The sequence below is a fragment of the Doryrhamphus excisus genome, linkage group LG4 (assembly GCF_037039965.1).
Source record: "Doryrhamphus excisus strain RoL-2023G ecotype Guam linkage group LG4, RoL_Dexc_Guam_v1.1, whole genome shotgun sequence".
NCBI lineage: Eukaryota > Metazoa > Chordata > Actinopteri > Syngnathiformes > Syngnathidae > Doryrhamphus > Doryrhamphus excisus.
Window position 1 is genome coordinate 4,922,525 of NC_136360.1, and position 12,515 is coordinate 4,935,039.

General features: G+C 40.5%; 1 protein-coding gene across 1 annotated transcript in view; it reads left to right on the forward strand.

Annotated features, from left to right (window-relative positions):
- Positions 1-4,951: 4,951 nt before the first annotated feature.
- Positions 4,952-12,515, forward strand: part of LOC131129795 (BMP/retinoic acid-inducible neural-specific protein 3-like) — a 45,313-nt gene continuing 37,749 nt past the window's right edge. The window contains exon 1 of the mRNA XM_058073662.2: positions 4,952-5,679. The gene's annotated coding sequence lies outside the window, so the exon portion shown is untranslated. The remainder of the gene's footprint in view (positions 5,680-12,515) is intronic.

Genomic DNA, 12,515 nt, shown 5'->3' on the forward strand with positions numbered 1-12,515 from the left:
GGGCTTTTAGCTGAAAAAGAAAAAAAAAACTTATTTCACAGGCCCAATTGAATGTAGTTATCAGAATTCTGCTGCTGCCTGAGGGATTCTGGAGATGACTAAGTTCAAATTACAGTGTCGTTCACCTTGCATTTGACGACGGAAAAATATCCCTTAAGAGTACACGGGAGCTTCATAAGTTGCTTGTAAAAAACCCAGATTGGATCACATACAGAAATATGCAAATATTATTATGTATTACAATTGGTATACAGTTTAAATGAAAACGTGACTAGAAAACAAATCAACCCTGTGTTGTGAAAATCAGCTTAAAATGTGTTCTGGTGGCCTAGTCAGAAATTCTATAAAATGCAAATAGTTCTTGTTTTAGTATATAGAAAAGTATAATAGTGAAAAGGGACAGGGCCGCACAGTCTCTGTCTGGAGCCTGCATTGTCTCAGTGTACTGCAACTTCCTCCCCCCCATTCCAAACATTTGCATGTAAGCCATTGGAGATGCTAAATCTGGGGTGTCCAAGATGCGGCCTTGGGGTCATTTCTGACCCGGCTGCACATACATATTCTAATCAGGCCTTCCTAAGCCATGATGGGAGTCTCACTCATTGCCACATAGTTACCTTGAATTTCACTTGCTCTCTGCTCAACTACACTCTCGTATTATGGCTTTGTCAAGTGTTCTACCTTCTGGTCCTTTTGCTACCTTAGCATTTTGTATTTATTCTGCTTGCCAGTTTCAATACCTTGTTGTCTTTTTGCATATTTTTAGCATTACCTTCTTGGCTGTTTCCTGCAACGTTTTGCGTTCTCATTTTTGTTAGGCTTCGCCCGGCAGTATGGTTTAATACAAGACGTTGATGAACTGTAGTCTACACTAGCCACAAGGTATTACTAGTAACAAACACCATGATGATTGTGTTGCTTATGTTCCAGAAACAATGGCTGAGAATCATTCAGTGAGTCATCAGTTATTACTATGCTCAGGGGTGTGGGTGTGACAAAATATATAGAACTATTGCTGTATTTAACGCTACAATGGATTAGCAATATGCTCTCGCTGTATATTAATTATTATTAAAAAACAGCCATTATGAAGGTCTTCCACCGTTATACCTCAGTGAGTGAGTAGGTGGGAGTCACAGAAGAAGAAGACAAGGAACCAGACAAAGAAAAAACAAACAAATTGGGGGCGCTGAAGTTAAATGGAAAAATGCACCAGCATAGTTGAAATCAAATGTGTGGTTTTATAGCGTGGATGAGGCAATGCTGACTTTGCAGGAAAGAAGTGTCTCATGAAAATACGACACACAGGCGGCACAAGATTCATGCACAGCCACCTCATTCGTCAACACGTTTGCGGACTGTGCCTATTAAGAGAAATACTGATTTTTGAAATGCTAAATGTTGTGTTACGGAATCAAGAAAGATGTCGTTTATCGTCAACATTGTTGTGCTGCTCAACATAATCCGGGTCATTGCCTGTCTCTTTGGTGATTACCTCACTACTACTATACAACACTATTTTCGTTATTCTTCTACTGAATAGATTTGATGTACTTCAGGCACATGAGATGTGTTTTCTGAATGAATTTAAAATAGTGTCGCTCTTTGTCAGATACCTAAAATACAGTTTTACAGTTATGTTGCACGAAAAAACTGTTTTTGCACCATTGATGGTTGTATTCGGGTTGCATCCTCATTGTTCCTGTTCCTTGGACACCCAGGGTATAGTGGTTTATTTTTGTGGTATGCTTCTTCATATACGATTTTTGACGCCATTCAATGGTTGATGGTTGAATGGTTGTGAGCTGTGACTGAGTGACAGCCATTAACTATCAACCAACCATAAACCATCTACCTATCATTCAGTTCAACTCGTAATTGTGAAGAATATCATCATTTTTAGATCCAATCTGGTTCAACACAAGCTTAAATTGTAAAAACACTGTAGCATGTTTTCATGGTTCCAGTAATAACCCCAGTGAGACACAAATTGATTCAATCAAACCCTAAAAACAGATGAAAATAGCAAATGCATACATTAAATTGCACTACAAACACAAGACAGCACATTTTTCATACTGAACATGACAAATTGGTCCTTATTCTAAGAGAGACTCAATATTGACAGAAGCTGATTGACTGATATTTTTCCACAACAAAAGGGACAGTTGAGTTTTTGTTTATGAAACCTCTACCTGACCTATTCATATTGTCTTACCCTTTTGTGGATGTCATTTAAATAAATTAAATATCAATAAATTAAACTACAATCTGGTGTTATGTGACTGTCACATCAATATCGTTTTGAATGCTTGCAAAGATTCACTTGTCTGGTTGACCTGTCTAGTTGTGTGTCTTGTCAGTCACTTACAATTAAAGATTTTGATAATACTGTATGTCGTCGCATTTTGCAGTACTATCTCATATGGGACCTGCAGTTAGAAATGTCTGTGTCACACATCATTTGACAGAACTCTCAAGTGAGATGCAACGTACAGTCCCTTTGGAAACACAGACACCCACGCACCGTGTAGCATACTAAATGGCCACAGTACATGATGGAGTGCAATAATTATCAACAATTAACACATTGGAGCGAATGTACTTTTTTCATTGCGTTTTAATGATTAAAATTTGAGCACAGACATCCCACATTGTGTTGATGATGTGAATGGAATTAGATATTGTTTCGTGTTTACTGTTATTCACATCGTCAGAAAGAGGCGTAGAATGAGACTTTGTTACTGAAGGTGCAGTAATGGTAATAACTAGGGATGTTGTGATCAGGGTTTTATGGTGCCAATACCGATCCCGATAATCCATTACATGCGGCGTATAAATGTTTTACCGGCTTTATTCGGGTCACCAAGATTTTGTTTTGTTTTTTTGGCAGAGCTACTTTTACAAAATAAAAATGGCCAAGAGCTACTCATTGTTGTATTGATTTTCCATAGGTTATTTTAAGCCAAGCAAAGACAATATGCTTGTTTTATCAGAACATGAACAAAATGCTGGTATCCACAACTTTGTTTTGTATTTCAGAATACATGTATTTCTAATCTTCTCACATTATTAACTGAAAAACTGAATGAAAAGCAGGTCTTCCCTCCTCTGCTGGGCCCCTCAAACCACATCCGCTGCCTTCTGAACTGCAGATGCCGGCACCACTGCTGAAATCAGTGCGCACAACACACGTGTCAAGCACGGTGCAAACGCTCACTTGTCACAGTCCACGCGAGCTGTCCGTGCTCATTGGACAGCACAACTGGGCAAGTGCCGAGACTGACATGCACCCACCACAAAGTCAGAAGTGGTTGCAGAGGGCACACACGTCACATGGCATCCATAGCCCGACACAGCCCCGCACACAACCAAAATTCATCCTGCACTAAAAGTGCTTCATAATGTCTGCATACTCCCCAATCCCTACTGAGGTGGGTACTCATACCTAAATTGTGCCCACACTTGCAAGTACAGCGGGTTGGGACCAGGGCTTTATAGCCGCTGCCTGACGGATGATCAAATCGCAAGCCTCAAATTCACCGCACCCTGCCTAGTGCTTGCCCCCAAATTGCGCACCAATCTAAAGCTTTTTAAAATGCTTATATCACTCTTACAAAGACAGGAAGTCCCACACATGGCAGACATGGTTGTTCTGAATGCTGCAGCGGGGGTGGAACTGATCAGCATTTTCAAGCAAATATCGGCCGATATCAATATCCTATTTTTTCAGTGATCCACATGCCGATACTGATCAACCACTCCCAGGACCTAAAGGTATTGGGATACCTTTGACAGTAGCAGCAGTACCTATAGAAAGTGAGGAATTCTGGGCCCCGTGAAAAGAAAATCACATTGGGGCCCCATTGGATATTTGTTTAATTATTACTGATGGTATTCTTCGGGCTCCTTCCGGTCTGTCAGGGTGTCCTAACGGCATCCTATCTGAGGGACAACTTCGACAAATGCGGCTCTATGGCGCGGAACATGAATTTAGCTTAACTGCAGCACACAATTTTCCGTGGGAGTCTAGAGCATAAGACAGCTGCCAATTTTGTGGAGGAGCTGTCTATAAAACTGTGTCTTATATGAATTGCAAGGCGTTAGGTACGTTTTCCATAATTACGTTGTTTGGTTTCAGTGAGTTTTTCTCACTATGTCGACCTCTACTCAAATTCTGACGCGTGATTCAGCACATAAATCTGTTAATATTGGAAGTTCTGTGTAGCAGCATGAGTGGTCATGTAAACCAAGGAGTCTAAAGTAAAAACAAGAGTGCCGATTGGCATTCACTTACGTATTATACCCTGCACAGGTTTGGCCACCCTGTAATTGCTGTAATGGATGGTCCAAGACTCTTGGATGGGGTGACCTCTGGCCACCCCACTTGCCATCTAGACAATTCAGATATGAACTTATTGCCACCCCTAGGTGAGTAATGGTCTCACCCTATATGAAACATTTCTGTCTCTGTCACTGTGCAAGTATGCATAGTGTGTAGCTATAACTCAGGCAAAGACCTTTTTTTTTAATATGCCACGAAAAAAAAACACATCCGTCTTCCTGACAAATTCAAATGTAGCTCATGCAGCAACACATTTTGATCGGTGCATTCTGAAACAAAACAAGGTTCGCTGCACAGTTCTGAAGGGTTCATTCCTGTTTGTATAATTTGTGCTGTTGTAGTCATTATAAAATTGCCTCCATTCATTTACTTCCTGGTTTATGGTCTGCTGCCTGGACATTTGGGCAGTCCCCACCCCTAGTACAGTGCTAATATCTGTGTATGTTTCACACCCTCCACTTAATACGCCTCATAAGGACATTAATGTTCACGTCCTTCTGGATGCTGTATTAAAAAAAAAAGATGTTCAATTATAAATAACGGCGGAATTATCGAGGCATACATTTTATGACAACAATGTCACTTGACTTTTTGCGCGCCAGTGCGTTTCATTTGAAGGAAGGGTTGTGTTGACAAAAGCTTGCTATCATTCTGCCCACGTCTCCTACGCCCGAATCTCCTCTGGCACCTCTTACAGAAGGCTACTTGTGTGTTAACATGTGACTCAAAGTGAGAGAGGGGCACAGGGGGAAGCTGTGATTTGCACCGGGGCGCGTTCCACTCTCTCGGCATCTGTCTGCTTCCTTCCTCCACATTCGTACGGAGTAAGCGGACCAATTAGGCATAACGACATCGGGTTGGAATTAAGACTGGAGATTTCTACGTCATTTTTTTATTTTATTTTTTTGAGGGAGTGTGTCCGCGTTGTCGAATACCACAACATCTGTCCGACTCTGGCTGCTCTTACTAACCTCACCCTCTTTTCGTGCTCCTTGGGTCGCTCCCTCCTCCTCATCCTCCACTTTGCTCTTCTCTTGACTACATCGCCGTCTGGATGATATCATTTTGTGAAGTCATTATAGAAATGTCAACGCCTGTGCTTCTAGGGACTGTGAATAAGTCGACTTTCTCCACCAGCGAATTCCGCCTGCTTTCTCAAAGTTTCTCATTGGTGTAGAGCAGCAGAACAACGAGACGGAACAAACACCGGAGTGGTTACCGGTTTGGCGTCTTAAAACTGAGCCCTGGTACAGTGAAATGAGTTTCGACGGTTGAATGACCAACATCCAGCAGAATAATGGGAAATGTAAACTTACCTGCTACTCATAACGACGGTGAGTATACATGACCATGATGAAATTATTGTCTTTTATGACTATTGTCTTTTATGAATTAGTGCAAACCTTAACAATGTATGTATAATGCATATAGACAGTTACATGTTTGACCTGATGTGAAGTAAATGCTTTTTGAGGTTTTCACATGGGGGGCAGATGCTCACCCACCCATTCAACTACACACACACAGCATTTTAGAACAAAGCAAAGTGTATACTTAACACATACAGTATGCACACAATTGCATGCTATTTCTTTTATTTATATCCTGCCAGTTTGTACTGTAGATCATCGCAGTCCTGTTGTATATTTTACTTAATTAGTCTTGGCAGCTTTTTTTTTTCTATGTATAGGATCAACTCTGTCCATTATAATGTCCCACTAATGTCATACTTATACATTTCACCCTCAGGCTTCACCTGAGAACAACATATGAGTCATAAAACAGTGAGGCATGACTGCTAATGAGGCAAAGACTCTCAAATCAGGCAATAATGTTTTAAATACAATCCTCCGGGGCAGACAGTAGTGGCTATAATGTGCAAAATTGAACTTTGAATTAAAGCATCACTCCAGGTGAAGAGAGAGTAGGATGGTTTTGGAGCAGTTTTCTAGTGAAAAACACTCAATCACAGCTGTAATTTTCACTGCCACTTGCCAGTGTTAGACTGAAGTGCCAAAGCATCAGACTGTTTATTGGGCCACAACAGTGCCACTGTTCAGCTGTGTCCTCATCTATCCTGGGAGACTGGTGAACCTGACCATATCCGAGCCTGCAAGGCACACTGCCTCCTCATATGAAAAGAGATATAGCTCACCTTCTATCAGCCCCTGCCCCCACCTACAAATTGCCATGTACCCATTTCTCAATAATATCCACACAGCTTGTATCCATGGATGCATATGGCCTTGCACAGCCATTTCTTAGGGCAGCTGAACTGTAAAAAACAGTGTTATATAGCTATGGATGAAAAGCCATCTACTGTCTCACAGTGCCACTAGGAGAAATGCCATGCCTGAGAGGGCATCTTGTTCTTACAGTTTAATGCTTTGTGTTTGGCTGCGAGAGACTAAGTGAGGGTAAGGGAACAAACGAATCACTGCCACATCCCTCCCACAACTCCTTTAAAAACAGCACTGAGAAAATGGAGAGGGAAACATTGCAAGTCCACACACACACGCAGTGTTAACATGACCATCACTAACACACAATCAATGTCGCTAGAATGACTGACGTCTGACAGCCCATTTATATTAAATGTTTATGTCTTTAAACAAGTGACATCACACCAGATTTTACAAAGATCCCTGGTGAACCACCAAAGACCAAAAGCTTATTACCACATATGCAGAGTTACTCCCCAAGATCTGTAAACAAACTTTGATGTGTAAAATTGAGCCCATGCTGTGTGAGATACCATTGCCGAATACTGTAATGTCATTTGCTGGGACGTGGGAGTCATAATAAGCCTGACATAAGAAGATAAAGAACGAGGAAAATAACATGAGAATAGGGATGAAAAGAGAAGAAAGACTGCAGGATTGGTGATATTTCACACATCTGCTCATTATTCACTACTTATTATATTATGATCATGACAAAACTGAAAAGTTTGGCTCTAATCTATAAAACGTTGGGAAACAGGCTTTGTGTAAGCGGTGGGAAGGGGAAGAATGTGGTAGATGAGAGGTTGAGAATAAAGTAAAAATGATAAAAGTAAAATCGTCATTGAGGGATTTGGGATTGACTCGTGCAATAAAATAGTGTCTCTTTGATGAAGACAGAGTGGGGAATTAGACTGAAATACAGAATCTCGCTTAGGTAATTGAATGTTGGATCTGAACATATTCTGTAAAAGCACACATTCACAAGTTGTTTGCCAACTCTCACAAATATTCTCTGTTTTCATTCATTTATTCATTCATTCATTTTCTTCCGCTTATCCTTACAAGGGTCGCGGGGGTGCTGGAGCCTATCCCAGCTGTTTTCGGGCGAGAGGCGGGGTACACACTGGACTGGTCGTCAGCCAATCACAGGGCACATATAGACAAACAACCATTCACACTCACATTCATACCGATGGACAATTTGGAGTCTTGGAGTTTCTTAACTTAGAAAACCCACACATGCACAGGGAGAACATGCAAACTCCACACAAAGGAATCAAACTCGGGTCTTTTAGCTGTGGGGCCTGTGCGCTAACCACTCGACGTGCCGTGCAGCCGATCTCACAATTATATTTGTTCAAGTAGACAGGTGTCAGACATAAAGCAGGTCTTAAAAGGCGCTGTCCCTCTTTGGCTCCAAACTACACATTGCCGTTCATGGCTTTCACTCACCACTTTCTGGTATTCACCAGGGATTTAAATGTCTTTGTGTTAGACGATTCAAACGCATCTAGATACATGGATTAGGATTAGGAGTGATTTAAAAAAGACACATTTTAAAAACAGAACAATTTGATACTGTGTGCGGTATTTTCAAATGTCTAAAAGAGCACATAATCTCCCTAAGCATGCTGTCAGGTAGGGGTCCCCAACCACTGGGGAGCAGCAAATGCAATCATTTAAAGAAAAAAAAAAACAAAAAAATAACATATGTTTTGCTGATGTGTTGACAATCTTTCCTGGTGAGTAGCTAGTGCGCTGCTAGTGCTATTTCGATCCATTCTCATCTTCAGTCATGGTAAGCTACGCAGCATGCGCGACAGTCCTTTCACTGGCAGCCCAGGCTCTTGCTTTGTTTAAGAGACTGACCCGGTACATGTCTCTCCCATCGATTAATCTCAGTATTTATGGCTGATTCTTATCGATCCAAGAGGCTTCTACCGATGCAGCCGTATTTCTTGCTTCTCATGTCATGTCCGTGGCGTGTGTACATACACAACAGCAGTGACTGGCAGATTGGAGTCATTGTGTAGTTATCATTGGCTTCAATAACTTTAATAGCTTCAATAATAAGTTTTAGTAGGCTTCAAAACAGCTCCACGGTAGTAGTTAAACTTTGCCAAATCTTATTAGCTGACAACAAAATTACTTACTATGCGGTTAATGCGTGGTTAGAAGTTAAAGAAGATAGTGCCATTGTTCTGGAGTTATCGGCCAAATTATTTGTTATGATTCATATGCTCAAACATTAAACAGACGTGTTGTCACATAAAAGTACAACATGTGTGAAAACTGTGCAAGTGCCTTGAGACAAGCAGGGGTGTCAAATGATTACAGTTTTTAATCAGAATAATCACAGTTTTAAAGGTAATTAATCATGGTTAATCAGCATTTACCACTATGTCTGAAGCATGCCAGTTTTTTATGTATTTATTAATAACAAACAGGTACTTAGAATAAATGCTGATAAGAATATCCACTTATTGTTTCTATTTGTTTTTAGATCAGTTGTAGATCAGCAGATCATTTGTAAGAAGATGACACTTGTTAAAAGTCACATCACACTATGTAAACGTTTTAAAAATATCAAAAAGTATTGAAACCACACATTACACATAATAAAGACATTGTTGTGATGTTTGAGGCTAGGCATGAGGAAGTTCTAGGTGGTCTACTCAAGTACTGTAGTAGGGCAGCAGTGGGGCAGGAGGTAGAACTGGCTGTCAGGAAAGGTTGGGGGTAGGCGGTACGGATGAGCGAGTACACCAATATCTGTATCAGTTCATCTATCTAAATTATCTTGATTGGTGTCTATACTCAGAGTGGGCGGGACATAAAACAGAAGTGGCTGTGGTTTAAATGGAAATATGTGGGGCTTACATCTGTACATTATTTTAAGTCTAAGATTGACATAGATTGATGAGATGTTGCTATATTTATTATTATTACGCACTATATGTACAGTGTATATGTGCAAGTGATCTCTAAGACTTATTATTTCATTATTTTTTGAAGTATTTGAAGTTGGTAATTCATGTAAACATGCAATGATGGTAAATACGGAAGTCATTTGTCAGCCTCGTTCAGTGTATTTTTCTCAAAATACACAGTGTTCAGTACTTATAGCAAAGTTTTCCAAGTGACTTTATCCCACCAGCCAAAGAGAGCAGCCAGAAAAAAAAAACACCAGCAGTGACATGAGTGACATCAGTGCATGAATGCAACGTGCATACTACAACATATTTGACCATAGCCATACAAGAGTATTTGATACTACGTAATGTTTTGGCAATGAACAAAATTGTTATATTGTGGGGTACTCGTACCCGGCAAAAATGCATTAGCCGTAACGGATACTCTTTTAAAACAAGTATGGGGCTCGTCCCGAGTTGGCGGTCACTGTCATGTTTGGTGGTGAGAGGCTGTAGGCATGAATTGGCAGTCACATTTAACTCATGACTACCCCAGCGCAGCTTTGGATACAGATTACCAACACCCGTGTGTGAGTGAGGAGTGAATGAATAATGGGTTTACTGTCTTGAAAAATGTAAAATGTAATCCATTATTATTAATATTCTGTTCTGAGAATTGCATTCGGGTCAGATAACCAGATTGTGTGACTCTGTGGGGAAGCTACACTTGCCTCTTTGTGTTGTCATAACAGAAACGTGTGGTTTGCCATCATGCACATGTTTTAATTACACTAAATAATTAAACATAATTAATGAAATGAATTAGCAACCACCGTTAACGTGTTATTTTTGACAACCCTAATGATAAGCCAACAGTATTTCACATATAATGGGGAAACGTCAGTCTACAGAAGGAAAATAAGTTCTTTTATCAATGTAGGAGAAACATTTGTCATATTCAAGGCCACATGCACAAGAGGTTTTATTTTGATGAAACGATGCATGACACTATCTTCTCACTCACTCGTAGATATGCTGCTCCAAATCCATTTTCCACAGGAACCACCATTTTACATTTACTGCAATCCTTTTGAAGATTGTGAAACATAAACTGACACCCCACATGTGCAAATTAAACCACTCTTGGAGATCAGTAGAGCTGAATCTCCCTGAATGATGAATGCACAATTTTGGACACACAAACACACTACTGTATATTAATGAAACTGAGACGAAAAATAGTTTTGGATGCTTGTAAGGTATTTTTTCCAAGTGTTAACTAACAAATATGAGCACTCATTTTGATGTTTTAAGGCTATGGTCTCCAAACGTTTGATCAGCTGATGAACAGCCCGTTTGAGTTCAAATGCAAATTTCAATAAATTAACCTTAACTTTTTTTTTTTTTTACATTTCGATTCCCTGCTTAAAATCTTAAAATTCCTGACTATGGACTGATCATACTTACCTAATATTGTGGGTATAGGAGTTGATAATAAATGAATAAAGTATTTGGATAGCTAATTAAAATGTGTTTTCGGAGCTACTGGCTGTTGAGACCTGTTGAGGGTGGGCGAAGCACAGCTTGGCGGAGGGCAGAGCGTTTATACAGTATATAAGAAAGTCTGCCCCTTTGTGAAGCCAGTTTGCGCCAGTTTCAAGCACGGTGCAAATGCTCACTCGTCGCGCATCACACATCATCCGGCATCCGACGCAAACCCGCACACAACGAAAGTTCCTCCTTCACTGAAAGTGCTACATAGTGCCTGCATGCTCCCAAATCCATACAGAGGCAGTACTCATTCCCATATTTTGTCCACACTTGCAAGACCACACCGCTGCCTCACAAGCCTCAAACTCACCACACCCTGCCAAGTTTTCGCCCCCAAATGGCACACCAACCTATGCTTTTCAAAGCGCTACCCTTTTGAGACATTTTTGAGGCACCCATGGCAGATGTGCTTGTTCTGCTTGATTAGTGGAGGGGATCTGCGTTTTTTCAGCCAATACTGATTATGGCCGATCAATCGTAGCACCACCCCTAATATTTATCGAAACCCAGATTCTATCTTGCATGTGTGAGAACTGTGAAAACATTTACCAGATTTGTCCAAATTGTCATAGTCCACCCATTCATGGTTCAGGGTCACAATGAGCTGGTGACCATCCCAGCAGACTTCAGGCATATGGCGAACTAGACTCTGGACTGGTCTTCAGTAAGTCACAAGGCACACAATTGTCATGAGACACAATCAATATGTAAATATATAAAAATATATATAGTAAATATATTGGTAGACACAGTTAATCTGGATTGGGACAGTTTTTGTCCATCTTCATGAATAATTATTTACCTGACAGTAGTCCCCAGGACAACACAGCAGTTAGCCTTGGAAAACCATTCCATAAACAAATTACTCTTTCCCCCCCTCAAAGATGGATTTTTTCAGATCTCTCCATGTTTATTCATGAATGTTCATGTGCCTACACAGTGACATTTTTGTCTTTGATGTCTTTCTCCCGGGACAATATGGGAGCTCCTTTTTGTTTGTGAGACAGCCGGATGAATGCAACTGGCAGCCACACTACAACTCAACAAAGGCTGTGTTTTACCCTGGGCACTGGTATGAGAGGTATTGTCAACAGTTGTAGGCGGAAATATAACTGGGTTAATTAGGGCCAAAAAACTCATTAGTCAGCACAGAGGGGAAGATGTAAAGTTTATCAGTTCCTGTTTTCCTACTTTGACAATGGATTGGGGGTTTGCTCGCAGTCAACTTACAAAGTGGATCCGGTTGAAGGAATTCTAAAGAAATGTTTTAATCATGTCTGCAATACCCCAAAGGGGAATGGGTTATACTACTCCTTCTATTATTGCCTGAACATAGAGTTATGGAGGTGATCTAATCTATTATAGCAATGCTCAACAGGAAAGAACACACATTTTCTTTTATTACTTACAAACACTCATACTCTCCAGTCTGTTTGGAATTAGTTTGTTTTCTCTCTTCGTGCAATTTGTTTGATCAGGTGT